The sequence below is a fragment of the Pinus tabuliformis genome, chromosome 9 (assembly GCF_031772625.1).
Source record: "Pinus tabuliformis cultivar Carrire ecotype Pingquan chromosome 9, CPIR1, whole genome shotgun sequence".
In the NCBI taxonomy this organism is placed as follows: domain Eukaryota; kingdom Viridiplantae; phylum Streptophyta; class Pinopsida; order Pinales; family Pinaceae; genus Pinus; species Pinus tabuliformis.
In genome coordinates, this window is record NC_142307.1 from 28,266,876 (window position 1) to 28,290,652 (window position 23,777).

The 23,777-nt window shown below is 39.5% G+C and overlaps 1 protein-coding gene across 2 annotated transcripts in view; it reads left to right on the plus strand.

The window, feature by feature from the left end:
* LOC149146937 (K(+) efflux antiporter 2, chloroplastic-like) overlaps positions 1-23,777 on the plus strand; it is a 443,890-nt gene that overhangs the window by 33,010 nt on the left and 387,103 nt on the right. The window lies entirely within an intron of this gene.

Below are 23,777 nucleotides of genomic sequence, written 5' to 3' on the forward strand. Positions count from 1 at the left end.
GTACTCTCTCTCTCTGTTGAGCATTTGATATAATAATAAGAAGAATTGATCAAAGGGTTTTCCCCATCTTGAGGTTTTTTCCCTGGCATTCACTGAATTTGGTGTTCTCTTGTCTTGGCTTGTCTTCTGCATTTTGTTATTCATGTTCTATTTTACAGTTACTGTCAATGTGATTTATGGTTAATGTGATTGCTATTGGAAAACTAAATTGGAAGTTGTCATCGGGCTGCTAAAGGACATTGAAATAATTGTGCTAAGCATAGAACATACCATTGTTAACTAGGGTCCATCCTAATGCCTAGGGTCGATGTATATTACCATGTTATGTCATATCTAGAGTATCATGAAATTTGACTAGGTTTTTATAGGATTTTTTAATTAATTAATATTTCTCACAAGACAAGATTTTAATTAATTTTCTATGTAAAATTGTAAATAAGTGGATGTAAGATATGCTGATGGCATGTGGGTACTTGAAATTCGTGCTCACAACCTCAACATCTTCCTGAGACTACCTTTGGTATGACTATTACCCCCTCAAAACCCACTTTTTGTAATGTTAGTGGCTAAAACGACAAAAAATACCAAAAAATGAATAATTGGAGACAAATTTATTATGTCTTCCAAGTCAGAAAAGACAAGAAAATTATGTGGCATTCAAGTTCAGTTAAATGAGTGGTTGGAAGGCTGGTTCGGCAGCCAAGTCATCACCAAGTTTTAGGTCTTAATAAGGCCGATTTTAACTATCCCTTGAGGCCCGCAAATATCTCCATCAACAGCTCGACTTGCCAAGAAGATCACACAGATTTGAGGGGTAGTTTATGGCTGAGTTATTTCAGTTTTTAGTAGAGTGTGTCTCTACTCCTATCTCCACATCTTTCCACATGTAATATCGCAATGTGTCCAAGACTTATGTCAGTTAGGCCACAGGAGCTTGATTGCATTATTAGTGGGCCCAAAGAGTTTTAAGGAGTTCTACGAGGTTTGATTGAGATTGCTTGCCATATTTGACCATCACAATCAGTTCCGCCATCACAATCAGTTCCGCACGGTTCGCTCTTGGTTCCATTGCATTCTCACGATCCTTGTAAAACGGGATATTAATAGACATATTTTAATTATTACATTTAAGGTGTTGTTTCGGGATAATTACTTGGAGAAACACCTTAGTGTAATAGCTTGTTGGAATCATGGCGAAAAGATCTACATGGCAAAGTGATAAAAAAGGGGCTTTGGGTGGCTGGTCTGACAATGGAGGTGAATTAAGCATTTTCAGGGGTCAAAAGTGGCTTTAATTAGTTAATAAAAGTCACTTTATTAAATAAAGAAAGGAGCAATGCTTTTAATATTTAATTTGAGGGAAAAGATAAATGAGTTATAAAAAGGGAAATGATGGGTTTTCTCCTCCTTTTACTTGCATTTTGAGAAAAGGAGCTCTTTGAGAGTTTGAGAGAAGAAACTTAGGGTTTAGGAAACCCTAGCCACCATTTTGGTTTCGGTGTTGAAACTATACACCCTAATTGGTTCAAGAAGTGGAATCACACAAATTTCACCATTGTGCTTTCATGGAGGAAAATATTTGCAGGAAAGGTTGGGCTTGAAAAGGTATTTTCAATTGGTTTGAATTTCTGAGTTTGTAATATCTAAATATATTTGCATAGGTGGGTTCTCAAGCCAAATCAATGGAATACCAAGCCAATGAAGATGACCAATCTCAGCCATACTTTCAGGGGTCAAAATTCATGGAAGTGAGGTCGATTTCCTACTGCCATAAGGAATGCATGTCCTTTGGTTACCAGAAGTCAAAGTTCTTTTCTTATTGGGACAAGTTCCACTCTATTTAGAAGGACGAGTTTATATTTCATTCCCTAGTTGAGTTCAAGCTATAAAGGGGTCGATTTGTTTCTGTGAAAGAGGCCGCATGTGCACCTATACTCTGCTGGTTGAGTGCACTCCACAAGCGATTGAGCTTGAAGGGTTTGCTGAACTGGTTGGGATGCAGTTCTAGAAGGAAAAGGGACGAGTCTACTACTTCCCAGTTGTTGGCTGAATCATTTCTTGTGGGCGGAGTTTAACAGAGCCAAAGGGACGTGATTGTTTCTTGCTGGAGCTGTGATTGAAGGTCTGATATGCGCTGAAGGTGTGGGCAAAAAATATATGCCTATAACTTGTTCCAAACTGGTACATCCATTGGGTGAAGCGAACTGTGAGCTAAAGAAATCATAAATAGTGTATTTATATATCAGTTTCTTGCATGACACAAATCTGTTAGCGATTGGCTATATTCCTAGCTAGAATCTCTGCATTTTGAAGGCAGATTACATAATAAAGCCTCTGCTGAAGATTAATACATGGCTGGTGGTATTCTGGTTTGATATCTTCATCTACAGCTCATGCATTCTATTATCTCATTGTCACTCTAAATCTATGCCTTCTTTATTTGCTGAAATCTCTATATGTCAAAGATGGGTATGCTTTAAAATGTAATCTGAAGTGAATCTCAGTTGTTTTCAAGTGCTTCTGCTTGTATATCTAGCACTGTTCATGTATTTGAGATCAAAACTGTAGACAGGACACCCTACAGCATATTGCTTGCAAAGTGTTTGTGAAAAATACAAAGTGAGCTAAACCATTCAAACTCAGAAAACACAGTGATTATTTGGAGTTTTTATTATTCAAATGTGTATCAGCTGTGTAAAGTACATTTCTGGGCCTTGAAATAAGGACTGTTCAATTATATGAAGCGTTTTCCATGGTTGCAAAGTTCACTGTTCATATCTTTTGTGATAAATAATGAAATCTACGCCTACAGCAGTTGTCACACTAACTGTTTGACGAAACTACCCACTGAAACTCAGGAAATCAGAGTCTGTATTTGGGATATTTTAAAGAGGGAATTTTACACTATCTGTTCACAGCTAGTAACACACTGAGATATGCTGGCAGTTCACTCCAGCATCCATGCAGCAGCCTGTTAAGTGATGGATTGAGGGGATGTTACACTTTTATTTTGGTTGAGATTTGAGTGGGAGCTTGTATCCCCTTCACTCCACTCCATGTCACACTTGTACTTAGCATGCGACTTGATTAGCTAGTTAAGGATCCACACAGTTCTAGAGGGACTGACTTGCACCAGCAGAGGGAAGGATCAGTGCAAGCCAGCAAGGACTAACACAGCCAGTCAAGAGGCCACTTGGAGAACTCATCCTCTCATTGCGATCATCCACACTTGCCACTTGTAGATTGACTTCACATTGGGATTTGCTTCTTGTATAAATAAGCCCATTGGGCTCATTGTTGCAGATTGTTGGAAGCTCTATGCTTGGGCTTGCTCTGTTGGAATACTTTTTGCATTCAATAATATTGAAAAGACTTTGGAGGTCTCACTTGGCTTGTATTGTGGTGGATGATTCTTGGTGAGGTAACCTTGTGCATTTTCTAATGGTGTTGATTGTGCTTGTTTGTATGATTATTCTCTCTTGCTTAACCTTTGTTTTGCATCTAAACCCTGTTAAAGAATCAAGTGTAAAGAAGATCCTCCTCCTTGATAATTACTTGTGAACGTTAGTTATCTGCTTATTACTGTCTATATCTTCTTCATCAAGCAATTATACAAATACATAAAACATAAAGATCACCAAGAGACAAGAGGCACCAAGAATTAGGCTACAAGCCAGGGCAAAACCCCAGAAGGGGGAAAACCCAACAATCCTTTTCTTATAGAATCAGACCAAATGAGATATCCAAGACCAAGACGAAAAACAATCTGCCACCAAAAGACCAAATCCAAACCCTTGTCCAAGTCATCTTCAAATAGTAAAAGTCAACGCTTTCAAGTCACCTGCAAACAGTCAGAGTCAATGCTGGTCAAATCTATCCCAAATTGGTCAAATTTCAGAAATTTCAGACCTGCAATTAGGGGGCCAAAATTCGGCCTGTAGCAACCTTAAAAAATTGACATCTTGTCTTGCTTCTTCGCTTGCTTCTGATCTTTCTCTTGGTGATTAAATGTGTGTGTTCCAAGAGGGTCGAACTTGCTTCTTATATATAGCTGTCCAGGAGGTCGAATAGGTGACTTTTGGAGGACTGGGCCGACTTGGTCAAATTGTGGACTTATGACTCAACAGAAAATTCAATTTTTGTTTTTCGTTTTTGCAAATGTCCAAATGGGACATGACTCAAGTATATTTTTTTTGACTCATAATAAATTCTTTTTGAATCTTTTGACTCATTAAGCATGAAGAACATGCTATGACAAAAATATGATAAATATAATAAATACATTAATGACAAATTTACATTATGAAGACCTAAACTATTCATATAAGAAATGATTCGGATTTATATGCATCAACATCATAACCAACATTGTCACAATACCAAGGCCTTGATAGGTATGCTTTATCTCTCCACTAGATCAGAGCACAATGCTAGGAGGCATTCCAAACGACATCACACTGCCTTTCCGAGGCATATACTCCACCTAAAATCATCTGAGTATGTCCCCCATAGGACCATTTCCTGACCCAAGGATATGCCAGTCCACTGGGCCATTCTTTACCAAGTCCATGTACTTGACTTAGGATGTTAATCCTAATCCATCACAGTGAATGATTCAAGAATGTCTGTCCAAGATGCTTATCCAATCCACTATTCTCCCTATCCGTGTTCATGTACTAGACTTATGGCTGTTAGTTCTGGCCATAGTACATGGAACATGGAGAACAAAGGTGTTCATCCTCACTCCCTCTCAAGCAGGGAGGAGATAGCTACAACCCCAAGCTCATGTCGGAAGTACTCTTACTTCCCTTACATCAGCTACCTGTTCTTCCGTGGAGATCTATCGTAGCTTCTAGGCTCCTATCAACACAAAGCTATAGATCATAAAGTGCTTTCGACCTTCTATAAAAACTGGCTTCTTTGATGATCTTTAAACAACTTTTGATCATTACGAAGCATCACGATTGAATTCAACAAGTCATCAAATAGTTCATCAAACATTTTATGGAGCTGCCACTGCTTCATAGCTAACTGCACAAACTGTCAAATCTTCTGCCTTTGCAGTGCCATAGTGCAACAGAATCTTCTCTTTATGCTATCCCAAGAAATCATATAAAATCCAGGCAGAAATAACCATGAGTAGTACCTTCTATCATTGTTAGCATTGTCAGCCCAATCAATGCAACCTTGTATCAAATGTATCAAGGAACAAATCAATTACTGGTACAGTGATGGATCAACGAACCAAACTTCTGGAGGATCTTGATCATAATCTTCCTTTGAGCAAGGAATAACAATTTTTTATCAAAACTTTAGATTCCAAGTGATGATGTATCACTTCAAGATCCTTCTTGTCAAGAATCTGCTTTCATCTCCCTCTGAAGAAAACATCTTTACCTCTTACTCAAGAGTTCTTCTAAGATCAATTTCAATCAATCAATCTCTAGCTATGAGATTTACTTCAGTCATGAGATGTTCTCACAATTTATGAGTAACTCCTTCAACTATGACAAGTTTCTTTATCCTGATCCTCTCCTTATTACTTACTTAGCTTCCTCATGGAGAAATTTTCTTCTTCAAAGGTTTCTACCATGCAGCTGTTTTGCTTGATATTTCTGCTAGACTCTTTTTATATATAGCGAGGCTACTATGTCCTGGAGCTCCTTCTTAACCTTTTAATCTTCTTGAATCAATCTAGACAATATTTGCGAATTCCAAATATGCTAGATTTCATAGCTTCTCAAGTCACTGTTCTATTTTGACTATCGTCTTTTATGAAAGAATGGAAAAGTAAAGCTTCTTACTTCAAACCTGATAAAAGGATGGATGCAAATTGTATTAGCCATAATCTTCATTATTTTCAATAGTAGAAATCTTTAGGATTTTCTTCCTTTGGTTTCTTTGGAGATTCTTCATCTTCAACTGTTGATGCTTCATGTCTTTTTTTTTCTCTTGTTGTTCTTAGGGTTCTTAGGACAATCTATTTTGTAGTGCCCATATTCAAGGCAACCAAAGCATTGGATCTTGGACATATCTTTATTTCTACTAGCATTTTTGTTTTTTCCCTCTTCTTTCATCTACATGCAAAGGCTTGAGAATCTTCATTGAAAAGTCGAGTATTGCTTCTTGCTCGTAGTCTTGTTTCTTCTAGAGTGCATTGAGCCTCAAAAGTAGGGGTTTATTTCCTAGCATAAATGCCTATGGAAAAACCATCCCATTCTATAAGTAAAGCATTGATTACAACAATAATCATTTCTGAATCAAATATACATTAACTGATTTCTTGAAGTTGGTATTTAATCTTTGATATCTTCATGAAATGTGAAGCTATCATATCATCTTTTGTCGTCCTTGTTTGATAGAGTTGATTTTTTAAGGATATCTTGTGACCTATTGTGTTGACAGAGTACAGTTCCACCAAAGTATCATAAACTACTTTGGATTAGACAATTCTAAAACAGAGGTAATGAGATAATCTTTGATGAATTCAAATAGAATCCTTTGAGCTCTGACTTCTCCCTTATTATACTTGGCTACTGCTTGAGCATTGTTTTTATGTAGTGTTGGAACTTTACTTTCAACAAATTGCATGACCTCATTTTCAATGAGAAATAAATCAATCCTCTTCTTCCAGGCCTTAAAGTTGGATGTCCTTCAAGCTTGTTTCCCTCTTTGCAGAAAGATGTCAATTGATTAGAAGTGTTCGACATAGAGACTTGGAGAAGTACTTACTTGAGAGAGAGCTGCTATAAGAGTAACTTTCAATGATGTCTTCAAGAGAGTTGCTACTTCAATGGTGTCTTCAGGAGTGTGATTTTTAAGCCTTTCTTCGTTTACCTTAGCTCTAATACCATGTTAGAGAATCAAGTGTAAAGAAGATTCTCCTTCTTGATAATTACTTGTGAGTGTTAGCTATCTTCTTATTACTATTTATATCTTCTTCATCAAGCAATTATACAAAAAGCATAAAGCATAAAGATCATCAAGAGACAAGAGACACCACGAGTTAGGCTACAAGCCAGGAAAAACCCCTCAAGGGTGAAAACCCAACAATCCTTTTCTTATAGAATCAGATCAAATGAGATATCCAAGACCAAGACCAATCTGCCACCAAGAGACCAAGCCAAAACACTTCTCCAAGTCATCTTCAAATAGTCGAAGTGAATGCCCTCAAGTCATCTCCAAATAGTCAGTCAACGCTGGTCAAATCTGTCCCAAACTGGTCGAATCTCTGAAGTTTCAGACCTGCAATTAGGGGCCTGAAATTCATCTCATGGCAACCTCAGAAATTCGGCTTCTTGTCACAGAAATTAGAGTCCCACATGTGAGCTTTTCCAAGGTAAAAAATTAGGTCAAACTTGGGATATTCTTCTTGTGCTTTGACTTCATCCTTCTCTCTCTTTTGACTCGGTTTCTCTTGCTTTTTTGCTGTCTTCAGATATTTCTCTTGGTGATCAAATGTGTGTGTTCCAAGAGGGTTGAACTCGCTTCTTATATATAGCTGTCCAAGAGGTGGAATAGGTGACTTTTGGAGGACTAGGCCAACTTTGTGAAATTGTGGACTTATGACTCAACACAAAATTCATTTTTTTTCTTTTTACAAATGTCCAAGTGGGACATGACTCAAGTACATTTTCTTTTGACTTATAATAAATTCTTTTTGACTCTTTTGACTAAGAATGAAAAAGATGCTATGATAGAAATATGATAAATACATTAATGACAAATTTACATTATGAAGATTGAAACTAGTTAAATTTTCCAACACCCGAAGGGGCATTGTTGTCTAGGGGCGAAAATCTACAAATCCTAGGTTGAGTTGGGATTTGTATGTTCTCGGTTGATCATCTTGTCCAAATTTGCCATTATGTGAGTCAACCCCCTTTGATGCTAATCATTGTTTTGACAGATTTTTGTTTAGTTTGTGTAGGTAACCAAGTTACTTGGAGATTGGGGACGTTGTTGGTTAAACTATCCAACTCCAAGCCAACTAAGGAGCCCACAATTAAATTCACTTGAGGCCATACCTAGACTTTCAAGAGGATCAAAAAAGAAGAGGCTTTAAAGAGCCCATCTATTTCTTTTTTCCCATCATTTTCAAATACATTTCTCTTTGGGTTACTTATCATGTGCACAATTTTAAAGAAATCTCAACATAAGAGGCTTTTGTTACGGTCTATTTTGTCCAAGAAGGAATCAAGTTTACTTGGTTCCCCTTGGAGCAAAATTAGAGTAGTGATTCATTGAGATAAATTCACAATATTTCTGAGAGTTAATCCTAATGCATGTTGACTTTTGACACTTTCTTTTATAAGTTTTACTGAGCTACTTACGAACTTTCCTTTCACTGATTGGGGACGTTGTTGGTTAAACTATCCAACTCCAAGCCAACTAAGGAGCCCACAATTAAATTCACTTGAGGCCATACCTAGACTTTCAAGAGGATCAAAAAAGAAGAGGCTTTAAAGAGCCCATCTATTTCTTTTTTCCCATCATTTTCAAATACATTTCTCTTTGGGTTACTTATCATGTGCACAATTTTAAAGAAATCTCAGCATAAGAGGCTTTTGTTACGGTCTATTTTGTCCAAGAAGGAATCAAGTTTACTTGGTTCCCCTTGGAGCAAAATTAGAGTATTGATTCATTGAGATAAATTCACAATATTTCTGAGAGTTAATCCTAATGCATGTTGACTTTTGACACTTTCTTTTGTAAGTTTTACTGAGCTACTTACTAACTCTCCTTTCGCTGTCTTCTTAGGCATATCTAGAAAGCAAAAGAGGATTGTCCTCTTGAACGAATTTTGGGAAAATTCCACGCGGCTAGAGAGATATTAAAATAATTAATATTTTTAATGGGTTCCCAAGTCTAAACTTAGGAAAATAAAAATATTAATGGGTATTAATATAAAACTGGGTGAGAAGGTTCTAAATGACATGGATCAAGCCAAATATAATCTTAGCCGTTGATTAGAGATTTAATCTCGGCTGTTGAAGGCTCAACATAAACAATATAAGAGGAGGCTTGAGGGTCAGTGGGAGATACACCAAGTTGATTAGTCAGTTCGATTTTCTGGAGCGGGGGTTGCTGAGAGAAATTGAACCAATGATCAGAGTTGTAGTGCGGGGCAGTGAGTGCATAGCAGAGAGGCAGAGATAGTGCTGGGAGACTAGCGCAGAGGTAGACACAGAACCAACAGGAGCCACGCAGAGGGCGAGAGTGACTGTGTAGAGGGCCAGATGGCCTGCTTGGTGAAGCAGAGGGTCAGAGAGCCAACACAAAGCATCTGTAGGCTGACGCAAAGGGTTCTGGGTTGACGTAGAGGCCAGGAGGGTTGACGCAGAGCCTAAGAGAGGCGTTGGAGAGACTTTCGTGGAGCAGACTTGCCGAATATCTGCTTTCGAAGAGAGGTATTACTGCCAAATTGATTTCTCTGTCGGGTGAGCCAGTTTGGCACCCAGTTGTACTCAAGAAAGCTGCTTAATAATAAAACCCTTAGAATTGCTGCACCAGTTTTCCCAAGTTTGGTTTTTCCGGGGACATTGTCCAAAAATAACGGTGTCTCTTGTGTGTTTGTCTATTCTTTCAGTTGATGATATGTAGATGGTTGAGACTGTACTTGTGTTTATTTTCAGTGTTTATATGGTTAAATAACTTGTTAAGTAATTAAACGAGTAGGTGAAATAAACCAGATGGTGCAGGAAGAATTTCTAACGGGTTAGACTTAGAAATTTCAACAAAAAATCCTTTGGGAATTCCTTCTTGTAACACTTTTGTAAACATCTTCCATTTACTTATAAGGGAGCTTTGATACCATGTTTAGCACAAAAGTTATTGAATTATTTTTAGTAGAATTCCCCAATAATGTCAAATCTAAGAGAGACAATATGACAACTTGACTCATTCTCTACTAATACTTTGAACTTTTGAAATTAATTAAACACTAGAGATTTTAATTTTAAAAAATACACCCACATTTTTCTATTGAAATCATCAACAATAAAAGGAAACGCATGGCATCAATGATTGATGTTGTGTTCATTGACCCACATTTCTGCCGTTGTAGCAGCTACAACCCCAAATTTTTAGATAAGAGCCAAATTTTGGAGTCCCCTTTGTTGAAATTATAAAAATCTATATGGTTAAGCTCATCAAACTCCGTTGCATAATTCTAAGTCAATAGGTTCAAGATCTTAACTCAAGTATCTTATGAGAAGCTGCATGGCACAACGTAATGCAACTTACAGTTTAGCGCAACGCCCTTCTCATGTTTATGCATCGCATTGTCTCACCGAGGTTGCATCTCCCCTTGTGACAGGACATTTATAAATTATTGCGCATTAATGATGCTCTCATGTACGAAATACTATATATATCCCTCCCCCTTCTCATTTGCACTGTTGAATTTTTTTGCATGAGCTCCTTGCTTCCTCTTAGTGCATTGCGATGCGACAATGTTTCCCCATCTTCTAGAGGTGCGATGCGCTACTAGCCCACGTAATGGTTGTGGTATGTGCCAGATAAGCTCTGCATCCCTGACTTGTAAACATTTTTTTGTCAGTCATTTCATATGTTACCTAATCTAGCGCACAACCTTTTGGTTTTTTGACCTTTTGTCTTCCATCTTTACATATAACCTTGAGTTTTCATTCCTGTCCTAACTCTTATTTATTTCTTTCCTTTTCATTGCCTTTTACACATACAATTTCCCTTGATCTACTTGCATGATCGCAATTTCTTGTCTCTGCGTAATCCATTGTCCGTTGTGCCTCTGAGGTATCTCAACACATGCTTTGCATCCACCCAATTCACTCAGGTTGGTTCCACCATGAACCGACTCAGCTGGTTGACTACAAAACAAATATCAGGTCGTGTGCTGACCAAGTACATCAACGACCCAATGAGCTGCATGTATACTGTTGGATCCACTCACTCTCCTCTGCCAACATCACCTTCCTCCAATTTGTGACTAGAGGTGTGGCCATGGGCTTGCAATACTACATATGAAATCGTCGGGGAATCTTTGCTGTGTACATGCCTTGTCCCATGAAGATCTCACCATCACCCCGCAAAACCTCCAAGCCAAGGAAATAGTGCATAAGCCCCATATCCTTCTTCTCAAACTCCCTTGCAAGGTCCTCCTTGCAATCTTGGATCAATCTCTCATCTCTAGTCAGTATAAGGTCGTTGACACAGAGAACTAGAATGAGCAGAAGCTATCCAACCATGATGTAGTACAGGTTGGCATCCGCTTCACTCTTAGTGAAGCCCAATCCTCGAAGGTAGTAGTCAATTCAAGTGTACCATGCTCTCGGAGCCTGATTGAGCCCATAAAGAGCTCCCTTCAGCGTGCACACATGTGTGTCTCTGTTGAACTGTTTGAGCCCCTCTGGCAGCTCTATATAACAACTCCATTGAGGGTAACTATATTCATGTACGTCTGGTGGATGTCCCACCCCATCTGTGCTGCAAGTGCCAAAATATTCCTAATGGATGAATACTGTGCTACTGGGGCAAAAGTCTCCTCATAGTCTATGCCCTCAATCTGTGAGAACCCCTTGGCCACAAACCTGGCCTTGAACTTCTCCACGCTCCCATCTGCTCCATGCTTCAACTTGTACACCCATATGGATCCAATCACTGACTTCCCCTCAGGTCAGGGAACAATCTCCCAGACATCATGTTTCATGATATAGGAACTTGCTGAGAAGCTAACTCCTTATAAGAAGAAGGCTTAGTGTCCACCAACTTTGTAATCAGTGCCATATAACCTGTGTACTGCTGTGGTTGTTTGCTCTGCCTAAACATTGTGCTAGGAGCCTCAACCTGCTCCTAAACCTCTTGGATCAACCTCTTGGCCCACCTGGCCTTCTTCCTCCCTATGGTGGGTGGCTCTGGCTAATCTATTTGCTCTCGGCTTGGTTTCTCCTCCTCATCCCACTACAAATCTTGCTGTGCTACCCTCTTGCCACTAGATCGTGGTTGTGGCTGACTGTGAGATGCTGTCTGTGACTCCTGTTTGGGAGCGAGTAGCTCCTCCTCAGGTACTGTTAATTGCCCTCTAAGGAAACTCTTAGAGCCTAGTCCTCCTGGAATCTCACATCTCGCTTGAGAACTGTCTTCTTGAGTCCTGAAAGATACACCCTTTTGTTGATTTGGGGTAGCATCGAGTGTGCTCTAGCCATGAAAATTGGTGGAGAGGCTAAAGCGAATGAGATCTCTAAGGCCCAGAAATGGTTTGGGCAGATTCTAAATGGTTTGAGAGATATTAAAATAATTAATATTTTTAATGGAGTTCCTAAGTCTAAACTTAGGAAAAATAAAAATATTAATGGGTATTAATATACAACTGGGTTAGAAGGTTCCAAAAGTCATGGATCAAGCCAAATCTAATCTTAGCCGTTGATTAGAGATTTAATCTCGGTCGTTGAAGGACCAACAGGAAAAGTATAAGTAGAGGCTTGAGGGTCAGTTGGAGAATAGAGTGAGGGAGACTAGTCAGTTCGATTTCTGGAGCGGGGTTAGCTGAGAAATTCGAACTAGTGGTTTGGGGAGCAGCAGGAGGTAGCGGGTACAAAACAGAGAGTCGAGATCAACACTAGAAGACCGGCGCAGAGGTTGGAGAGGTAGACGCAAAGGCAGCACACTGCGCAGTCACTGGAAGGCCTGTGTGGGTGACACAAAGAGGCCCAGTGCTGATGCAGAGAGGCAGGAGCTGACGCAGTAGGTTTGGGAGCTGTGTAGAGGCCAGTAACCCTGACGCTGAGGTTGGAAGAAGTGCTGGAGAATTTGTTCTGTGTTGGGTAATCCAGTTTGGCACCCAGTTGTACTGAAGAATTGCCGAATAATAAAATCCTCCTCTGCTGCATTGGTTTTCCTGCATTGGGTTTTTCCGGGGACATTTGTCCAAAATATTCGTGTTGATGTGTTGATTCTTGTGCATGTGTTTGTTTCTGTATTATGGTGTGATATCTGCAGTAGAATTTATTTTAATGTTTATTGAAGGCTTTTAGTAAATAACTTATTAGCAAATAAGTAGTTAAAATAAATCAGTTGTTGCAGTGATTGAATTTTCACACCTTCATGCCTGAGATGTCTCATTATATCCGATGAAAATTTCGTTTTCTATTGTGGGATCCAACTTCTTCCTACTATCCTTGGACACATGACAGTAGACCTTTGTGCCAAAGATCTGGAAGTGTGAAACATCAGGGTTCTTGCTTGTGAAAGCCTCATCTGGTGTGACTCGTCCAAGCACCCTATGTGGACTCTTGTTCTGCAGAAATATTGCAGTGTTGCATGCTTCTGCCCACAAGAACCTAGGCAGATCCTGATCATGCAACATAGCTCTAGCTGCTCCAACAATACTCCTGTTCTTCCTCTCAACCACCCCATTCTGCTGAGGGTTATGAGGTGCTATCAACTCTCTCCTAATACCTTCCTTTGCACAAAACTCCTTGAAGGCATTGGAGATATATTACCCACCATTGTCATTCTTCCCGATCTTCTTCTCTACCAATGCCTTCAAATCCATGAACCTGTCTAAGACCTCATCTTTCTTTTTCATAAAATAAATCCAAGTTTTCCGAGAAAAATCATCAATGGAAGTAACATAATACCCGGGTCTCATCAGTGATGGAGAAGAAAAGTGCCCATAGTGCGCACACATCTGAATGCACCAGCACCAAAATCCCTTTGGCTCAACTATCCTGACCATGGAAGGAAGATTTGGCATACTTACCAAGCGTGCATCCCTTGCACACTCCACTCCTGTCAAGGCCTCCTGTTGGTAATCCTGTGGCAATTTGCTAAGTAATCTTTAGTGCCCCATAATGTAAATGTCCCATGCGCCTGTGCCGAACTTCACCAACATCTGCACATCCTGCCTTGCTGCTCAAGGCCGCATCAGTCTCTACATGCAACTTGTAGAGATTTTTCACCCTCACACCTATCTACTTCTTACATCCAGAAGCCAAATGTTGGAGGTAAGACTTACCTCTGCTGAAGATGACATCATATCCTTTATCCTCAAGGACAGCAACCGAAACCAACTTCTTCTTGAACGCTGAAACATAGAGAACATCTATGAGATGAAGAGTATTACCCGACTCCCTCTCAAAGCTGACAATACCAACTCCCTTGGTAACATATTTGCCATTATCTCCAAGTTGGATATTCACCTGCATATCCTTCTCATCCAGATGGCTGAAATACACTAGATTCCCAGTCATATGGAAAGAGGCTCCTAAATCAATGTACCACGTACTGCTCCCTACTAAGCTTGCCATGCAAGTTATCAATGAGAAGTCCTCAAACTGAGAGGCAAACTCATCTACCTTAGTTGATGTAGCTACATGCTCCTTATTCGACCCCCCCCTTCTACTTATTAGGACACTTCGAAGCATAGTGCCCGAAAACACGGCAATGGAAGCACTTGATCTTGCTTAGATCCTTCTTCTTATTATTCTTCTGACTGTTCTCGCTCTTCCCTTTGCCTTTTCTGCCTTTGACTTTTCCTGCAAGAGCAAGATTCTCCTCCTCCTTCTCAACCTTGGAATCCTTGGCCCTGCTGTTAGAAGGCTCAACTAATTTGAGCCTGAGCTCCTCCTGGATGAAGCCACTCCATAGGCATTCCCAATCCGACAACTTATCCTGTCCAGTAATGCTTTGAACAAAAGTATGCCAATCTTTAGTAAACCCATTTAGAGCCACACACACTAGCTCTGTGTCCATGGTTTGCTCTCCAACAGCTGCTAGCTCATTACAAACTTCCTGGATTCTGGTGAGATAGGCAGTTACACTTTCATCCTTCAACATCTTGATTGTCCTCAACTTTTCTTTGAGGACCATCTTCCGATTCTCGAAATAATTCTGGTAGAGCTTGACTAAGGTATTCGTCATGTCTTTAGCTGTATCTTTACCTGCAATATGAGGGACTACATGATCTCGAAGTCTTTCCAGGATCATCCTCTTGGCCTTGGCCTTGGCTATCTGCGTTTGGAAGAGTTTCAACTCGTGTAGATCTGAAGGTTCTGCAACACCTTGCTCAACGAATTCGTTCAGCCGAAACTCCTCCAACAAGAATAATATACGGACCTTCCAAACATCAAAATTTGAAGAGTCATCCAGTCTACCCTGCTCTTGCAATTCTAATCTTGTGTGAGTTGTCATCTTAAAGACTATGTGCTGATTGATTCCTGTTCACAACTTTGATACCATGTAGAAAATCCACGAAATTCTGATCTGCTAATATGAACAATCTGAAAACAAATTTCTTTTCAAATAGACATAAAATTTCTCTGCCAAATAGTAGCGGAATAGAGCATAAATAATTGCACAAATTCACACAATAGAACACAACAATTTTCTAGGGAACCCAACTAGGAAAACCCTTGCTTGCTTCATAAATTTATTGAGGAAAACTAAGCAATAGATCTGATACAAATACAAGCTAGTTTCAATATGAAAATACAATGATTCTCCTGCCTGTCCTAGGCCTGAAACCCCTGCTTGATAGCTGATCTGCTTCCTCCTTCTATGCGCACTAGAGGCTCCGATTTCCTAGCGCAAATCCTTAGGAAATAACCTCCTATTTCCTAGCGTTGGCTGAGCTCCTATTAAATAGGGAATTTCCCTATTTCTATGTGCACTCCAAAGAGGAATTGCTCTCCACAATAACTCGCACAAGAAGAAAACCCTTGGCTCGTTCCTCCACAAGCTCTCTTGCTCACAAACTCGTGCTCAAGAATAATGAATACAAAGTGTGCCTTTGATCTCCTTATAAGCACTTTGATTTGGCTATTGTTAGTGAGTTTCTAAATTAGGAAGTCGAATTGGAGCTTTTCTAGTTAACAAAAGTCAACACAACTAGTTAACTGGATCCTCCTAAAATTTAGGAGGCTAACTGCACTTGAACATTCAGTTCCCAATTTCACTCACGCTAGGGGACATATAACTCAGTTGTCCACAAACTTGCACTAGTCAAACTGCTTCTTGAACTTGTCCTCATCACTGGAACTCGTTCATGATTAAGAAGATCACTAAATCGATTCCTTGAATTAAGGCACAAATCAAGGAATCCATTGCTTCGCTACTTTTCAACATGAAGTGATTGGGCAGAGAGGAAGGGAAGAACCGGAGGACAAGTGGAGGGTTGCCACGTGGAAGAGATTGCTGAAAGTTAATGAAGTGTGAAGTCTGTCCAATAGGTTTGTGGACAACATGTAAATGTGCCCTAAGGACTGTCAATTTGAAGTGGAAAAAGGACAATCAGTGGGCTGCTGATATAAACCCTAAGGACTGTGATTTGATGTGTTAAAGTATTGTTGAGTGGGCTGTCTTATGTGTGCCTTGAGTACAATACTTGACGTGACAAATCAGAGTCAAGTGGGCTGCCTAGAAAGTCCTAGATCAGTCAGAATTGGAGACTGAGAGAGGGCTGGGTGGATGCCCTAAGTACTGTCAACAAAGAGCAGATTTGTGACAGTTAAGAGGGCTGACTATGGAGCTCTATGACAGTCATCTTTGAGGCAACAAAGTGGCTGTAAGTGGGCAGTAAAAGAAGACCTCATGTACAACGTTCATTGAGGAGCTAATGGGTTGTTAGGAGGCAGTTTGATGAAGCCCTAGTTTAGTGAATGCAGGGAGGCATCTCACTGATAAGAGGGCAGTTTAACAAAGACCCTAAGAACGTGATCCTTTGGAGCAACAAAGGACATTGTTAGTGGGCAGCTTGGAAGTCCCTAAGAGTTGATGACCTTGAAGGAGTAGGAGAGAAACTAGTGGGCAGTTTGAGTAGCTTATGTTCAATCTTCTTGGAGCAACCAAGAGAGATTGATAGTGGCAGATTTGATGGTTGGAGATCAAGCATTTTGATGCAACAAAAGTTGCAGTGATCAACAGAAGAGGAGGCAAAGGACCTGCCAAATGTGTTCAAGGAGCATCCTTCCAGATGACCAGGAACAATAAGAGTTTCAACCACCTTGTAGGAATTTACAGGGTAAGTTCCTCAGACAGAACACCAAAGGACACTGCTCACAAACAGATCACAGATCAATACACCGGTATTGTTGACGTGGTTAAAACCCTCAAAGAGGGAAACAGTCCACGACTTGAGCCAACGCGGCCACTTCAGGCAATTTATTAATAAAAGAATGAAAATTTACATAAGCTCCTCTCATGAACGGTTACACTACAATTGACCCTCCATGCTCTTTAAATAGAGATCATGGACCAATTGGGTGTTAAGCCATGGATCAAGTGTCGGTAATTTCGAGGAGAGAATGAACCGTTGGATCACTACATATCGTGACCATCGGATTTTAAGTTACAAAAATACATAGTAAAGAAACACACTTTACCTAACTCTACACTAGACCAAGTTACACTTAACTATTTCCTATGTGTCGAAATATCCTAACATCCCCCGTTAAGAACAACTTGGGATAGGATTGAAGGATGTACAAATATGACACAATAGGAGAAGGAAGGAGGCATTAGAGCCTATCCCCCCTTAGTGACAACTTCCTGAACTCCAACCATAAATCGAAGTTTAGTAAACTTCGCCTCTGTGAGAGCCTTTGTAAAGATGTTTGCAACTTGATCATTTGTTGAACAATATTGCACTTCAAGAACATGGTCATGAATGAGCTTTCTGATGAAGTGCATGTGCAGTTCAATGTGTTTGTTGCGCTGATGTTGGACTAGATCTTTGCATAGTTGAATGGAACTTTGATTATCACACCAAAGTGTAGTCGGATGCTGCTGCTGAAAGCCAAACTCTGACAGGATCTGACGAAGCCACAGGGCTTCCTTACTAGCTTCTACGACACCACGATACTCTGCTTCTGCTGAAGAAAGAGAAATGGCACTTTGTTTCTTGCAAGCCCATGTATATGTACTGAACCAAGAGTGAACACATAACCTGCAGTAGACTTCTGATCGTCAGGGTCACCAGCACAATCAGAATCAGTGAAACCAACCGATAGAGGAGATGCTTCCGCACTGTAATGAATCCCAAATTGAACTGTACCTCGAACATAATGAAATATTCTTTTAACTGCTTTCCAATGACTTTCATGTTGGTTTTGCATAAACCGAGCAATATGGCCAACAACAAAGGAAAGATCAAGACGAGTATGGGTCAGATACAAAAGTTTTCGTACAAGTTGATGGTATAAGGTAGCATCAACTTTAGGGGAAGTACAAGTGACTGAAAGTTTGGCTCCAGACTGAAAGGGAGAAGGGGCTAGCTTACAGTCTTCCATGTGAAAATGGCGTAGAAGATCACATGCATACTTGGACTGGGAAAGGGAAATACCTTCCTTGGATTGCAAGACTTGAAGACCAAGAAAATAATGCAAGTGTCCTAAGTCTGCTATTTCAAACTTTTTTTTAATGTTGGACTTCACATGGTTTATAAGGTTGGGATCATTACCAGTAAGGATAAGATCATCAACATAAAGAACAAGAATGATAAGAGACTTGCCCACTTTCTTGGTGTAGACAGTATTGTTAGAATGACACCTAGAAAAGCCAGTTTTTAAAAGAAAGCTATCCATTTTGGCATACCAAGCCCGAGGGGCTTGCTTCAGACCATAAAGGGATTTCTTAAGCCGACATACAAGGCCGGAGTCTGTTTGTATAAAGCCAGTAGGTTGTTCCATATAGATTTCTTCATGTAAGTCCCCATGCAAGAAGGCAGATTTAACATCCATCTGATGGACTTCCCATTTGAAAGAGGCAGCAAGGGAAAGAACAAGGCAGATAGAGTTCATTTTGGCAACAAGGGAGAAGGTTTCAATATAGTAAATGCCTTCTACTTGTGAAAAACCCTTAGCAACAGGACGAGCTTTATGTTTATCAACTTTTCCATCTGGTCCATACTTGGTTTTGTAAACCCTTTTGCATCTAACAAGTTTTCGTCCCTTTGGTAGAGGAACAAGATCCCATGTATCATTTGCCAATAATGAATGATATTCTTCATTCACAGCTGCGTCCCAATCTGGATGGCTTGAAGCTTTTGCAAAGGTGTTAGAATCATAATTCACTGAAGCTTGAGCCAGTAAAGAATGAAGAGGTTTTTCGTTACACCAAAACCCGCAGGTGTTGGTAAACGTTCCAAACCAGTAACTAGAATCCCCAGGGTGGAAATTACGGATTCCATAGAGGTGCGGTGATTCTTCCAACATCCCCCCTCAAACGCAACTCGGGGGAATGGAACCTAGGTCCAGGCTTTGATACCATGAAGAGGAATTTACAGGGTAAGTTCCTCAGACAGAACAGCAAAGGACACCGCTCACAAACAGATCACAAATCAATACACCAATATTGTTGACGTGGTTAAAACCCTCAAAGAGGGAAACAATCCACGACCTAAGCCAACGCAACCACTTCAGGCAATTTATTAATAAAAGAATGAAAATTTACATAAGCTTCTCTCATGAACGGTTACACTACAAATGACCCTCCATGCTCTTTAAATAGAGATCATGGACCAATTGGGTGTTAAGCCACAGATCAAGTGTCGGTAATACCGAGGAGAGAATGAACCGTTGGATCACTACATAACGTGACTGTCGGATTGTAAGTTACAAAAGTACATAGTAAAGAAACACACTTTACCTAACTTTACACTAGACCAAGTTATACTTAACTATTTCCTATGTGTCGGAATATCCTAACACACCTGAAGGAGAAGGAAATGCAGTTTCAGATTGAGCTAGGAGATGATCGTCAGTATGTAGCTAGAGGAGTTGCTACTGTGAGCTTTCAAGAGTTAGACAATTCTCTTCATCTCAGAGATGTTCTCTATGTTCCAGGAATGAGGCAAAATCTTGTTTCGATAGCTACCCTTGAGTACAAGGGTTATTATATCATCTTTAATAGAGGTAAGGCTTATCTCCAACACTTAGCTACAGGATGTAAGAATCAGATAGGTGTGAGGGTGAAAATCTCTACAAGTTATAGGTAGAGACAGGTGAAGCCTTGAGCAACAAGGCAAGGCCAACACTTAGCTACAGGATGTAAGAACCAGATAGGTGTGAGGGTGAAAATCTCTACAAGTTATAGGTAGAGACAGGTGAAGCCTTGAGCAACAAGGCAAGGAGTGCTCAAACTAGAGAAGTGTTGGTTGAGCGAGAGCAGGATAGAGCTCTCAAGATGGAGTCTCAGCCAGTATCTCAATTTCAGTCTAAGCTAGTTGGTAGTTGGGCTGACCAGCAAGATGATGAGGACCATAGCCTAGGGCGAGTGGAGGCAACCACTCAGTGGGTGACTCATAGTATACGGAAAGTTCCAGCCAAGTGGGTAGAGGATTTGTTTGGGGAGAATCATAAGAGCTGGATCTCCCAGTACCACTTTCAGCCAGAGGAAACAACCACAGAGGTACAAAGGGTACATGGCACTTATGATTGAAGTGATGGACTCATAGAGCATGGTGGGAAAGAATAGGTCTTCAAATCAGGTTCTGCAGAAGAAAGCTGGGAAGTCTTCTAGTTCAGAGGGAGCAGCTGCAGCAGCGGAGAACTTGGTAGTGTTGGATACAGATCTAGGTGGATGAGGTTCTTCCATGAACACCTTTTTTCGCTAAGAGGGAGTGTTGAAAATAATAGTGAGAAAGGGTTCCTTGATTTGTGCCTTAATCAAATCAAAGGGACCACAACGAGTTCTTTAGCATATTCGAGCTCCTATAAGTTAGGAACCAATTCCTATAAGTTAGGACAAATTCCTAAGATTTAGGATGACTCCCTACAAATTAGGATGAGTTCCTATAATATGGGATAAGTTCCTAAAAATTAGGACGAGTTATGAAGCAGTTAAATAATGTGCAAAAGTGGAAGGCCAAGTTTATTGTTTTCTAGTGCGAGTTATTTTTGGGAAAAGACAAACGAGTGAGCCTCAAGTTCTAAATTCAGGCTGGACGAGTTGCATGCGTTAGTTAACTCATCAATCAATAATTTGAGTTCCAAAAATAGAACTTGCCAGATTTATCCTATTAGAAAAGCTTATGAGGATGAAGCAGATCATTATTTGTTGTTTTGTGAGCACGAGTTGGTGAGACAAAGCAAAAGAGAGGACAGGGTTGTGTGTGTGAGCTTGTGAGAGGAAGAGTGTGCAAGAGAAGCTTGTGCACAGATTGGTAGAGGTTATTGAGGAGCAGATCAGGTCTTGCAAGGCTGTTTCAGCTTAGGACAAGCAGAAAACCAGATTGGTTTCCAGTGAAACAAAGTTGTATTGTAAGAGATCTGTTGCTCATTTTCTATCAATAAAATCCTCAATCAAGCAGAGGGTTTTCCCAGTTGGGTTCCCTAGAAAAAATATTGTGTTTTGCTACTGTGCGACTGTGATTTATTTCTGTTCTATTCTGCTGCAATTAGTAGAGAAATTCTGTGTCTTTATGAAAATAAGTTAGAGTTCAGATTCTTCATATAAGCAGTTGCAGAATTTCGTGGAATTTCTACCGAATATTAAGTTACTTTACAGTGATTCACTTTTATAATTTAAACAATGTGTTTTACAATAAAGTTTTGACATAACTCAAGGTTGCATGAACTTTCTCAAATAGTATTTGAAAAAAAGAAAGACTTGAACTCAAGGCTTCTTAAAGTACGTTTCAAGCAAGCTAATATTCAGTATATAACAAATTTTATGAAAGATGGTTTTTTTGTCTTGAAGCACATGTTTACCCCAATATGCTTGTTTTTACCTGCAAAAAAATTCAACACAGTTGCACACGGAAACAAACGAAATTTGATAGCTTTTTGTTTTTCTGAAACAAAACAATAATGGGGTTAGATCTTGGCTAGTTTTACTTGGAAGATGCAAGTTTTCTCTCTTTTTCCAATTTGCTGAGCTTGCATAAAGTGTAGAGCAAAGAGCATATGTAGGAATGAAAATGCTTTGCACATTGTTTCTGATTTGCCAGATTTCAAAGAGTGCACAACGGAGAGCATATGCAGACCGAAGGGAGTACAAAATAGGGAATATAAATAGTATAACTAGAATATTAAGTTAGAGAGAACAAATTTGGAAGAGCTTATTTTAAACTTTACACCTCTGGATCTGACAAATGGCTGTATTTTTTGCAAATGAAAACCTTTACGAGTGAGACCAAAAGCATTTCCAATTCTGATTTGCCCGATTTCAAAGAGTGCACAACAGAGAGCATATGCAGACACAAAGGAGTACCAAATAGGGAATATAAATAGTATAACCAAAATATTAAGTTAGAGAGAACAAATGTGGAAGAGCTTATTTTAAACTTTACACCTCTGGATCTGACAAAAATGGCTATATTTTGTGCAAAGGAAAACATTTTTGAGTGAAACCAAAAGCATTTCCAATTGAAAGTAGCATTCCAGAGTCCAAATACAATGGAAGAGTTGTCTTAGCCTAGAAATGCACAAAAATAGCAGAACATAAAACATTTCGATGCATGTAGTGACACAGGTTCAAGATCTCGATTACTAATGGGAGTGGGTCTTCAAATGCGCTCTAATGCCATGTTTGACAAAATGGGATATTTCCACACAGGACAAATGCCTCAAGGAACTGCTCACACAACTAGATCAAAGATCAGTACATTGGTGTTTTTATGTGGTTAAAACCCTAAAGGAGGGAAACAATCCATGGCCCCAACCAATGTGTTCACCTGAGGCAGTATATCGATGCAAAAAAAATGTACATAAGAGTTTCTCATAATCAGTCTTCAGCAGATGACCCTTAATGCTCTCTAACTAGAGGTGATGGACCAATCAGGTGTTAAGTTACAGATCAATATAGCCATTAGTATTGAGGAAAATTCGAATAGTCAAATCACTTTATGTTTAGAACTTATGTGACATTGGGGGTTTGTGACTACAAATTCATACTAAAGAAACACACTTTTATGTATTGACACATTAGATCAAGTTGATCTTAACTAACTCGTAAGTGTCTTAAGTTTTTAACAAGCTAGGGTATGCATGGGATATATCATATTTTGTATAGATATTAATACTCATTTCTACCATTCTCAATTGGCATAGGTTGCTCGTTTTGAGTGACGCTTGGGTTTTTGTTTTCCAGAAAAGTCTTTAGTGTCGGATTTTAAGCATTGCTAGTATTGCAATGCTTCTTTTGGGTGTTATAGTGAAGTGGCTTTGGCTTGAGAGAGTAGCAACTTGATTTGGAAGGGAAAAAATTAGCTTTTAGAGAGTAATTGTGGAACGTTATCTGTTTCTAACATTTTAATTGTTCTGATTAATAGAAGTAGGTTCAAGGACCTGCAAAGAAAGGGGAATTTTGCAATCAAAAGTGGAGAATTTTCTGATATTGGCCTCCGTAATGCTAAAACTTGGTTTAAGAACATAACAACCTACATGAAAGTTGTATTCGGTGATTTGAAACACATCTTTAAGCCACTTTAATGTCATGGATATGTATTTGGTATTATATCTTTGATTGGAAACTGGTAAGTCAATTTATGATGAAAATTATTGTTGTTAGTCCATTGTCATGTAGAATTATGATGAAAATCAGGGCTGTTAGTCGTTTGTCATTTTGGTATGCATTGCATCTTTTGTTTGTATATCTTTTTTGAATGCACGCTGAATTCATCATTATAAAGCCACAGTGAAAATAACTTTTGATGATTGATTAAATCAGACAATATTTTGAGACAAGATTGGTGAAAGTGGTATGTATCCATATGTGTAGTTGATCAATGATTGCCATCGTTATGAAAAGATATATTCTGGTACATGTACCTACAATACTATGATTGCATTACTTGTGCC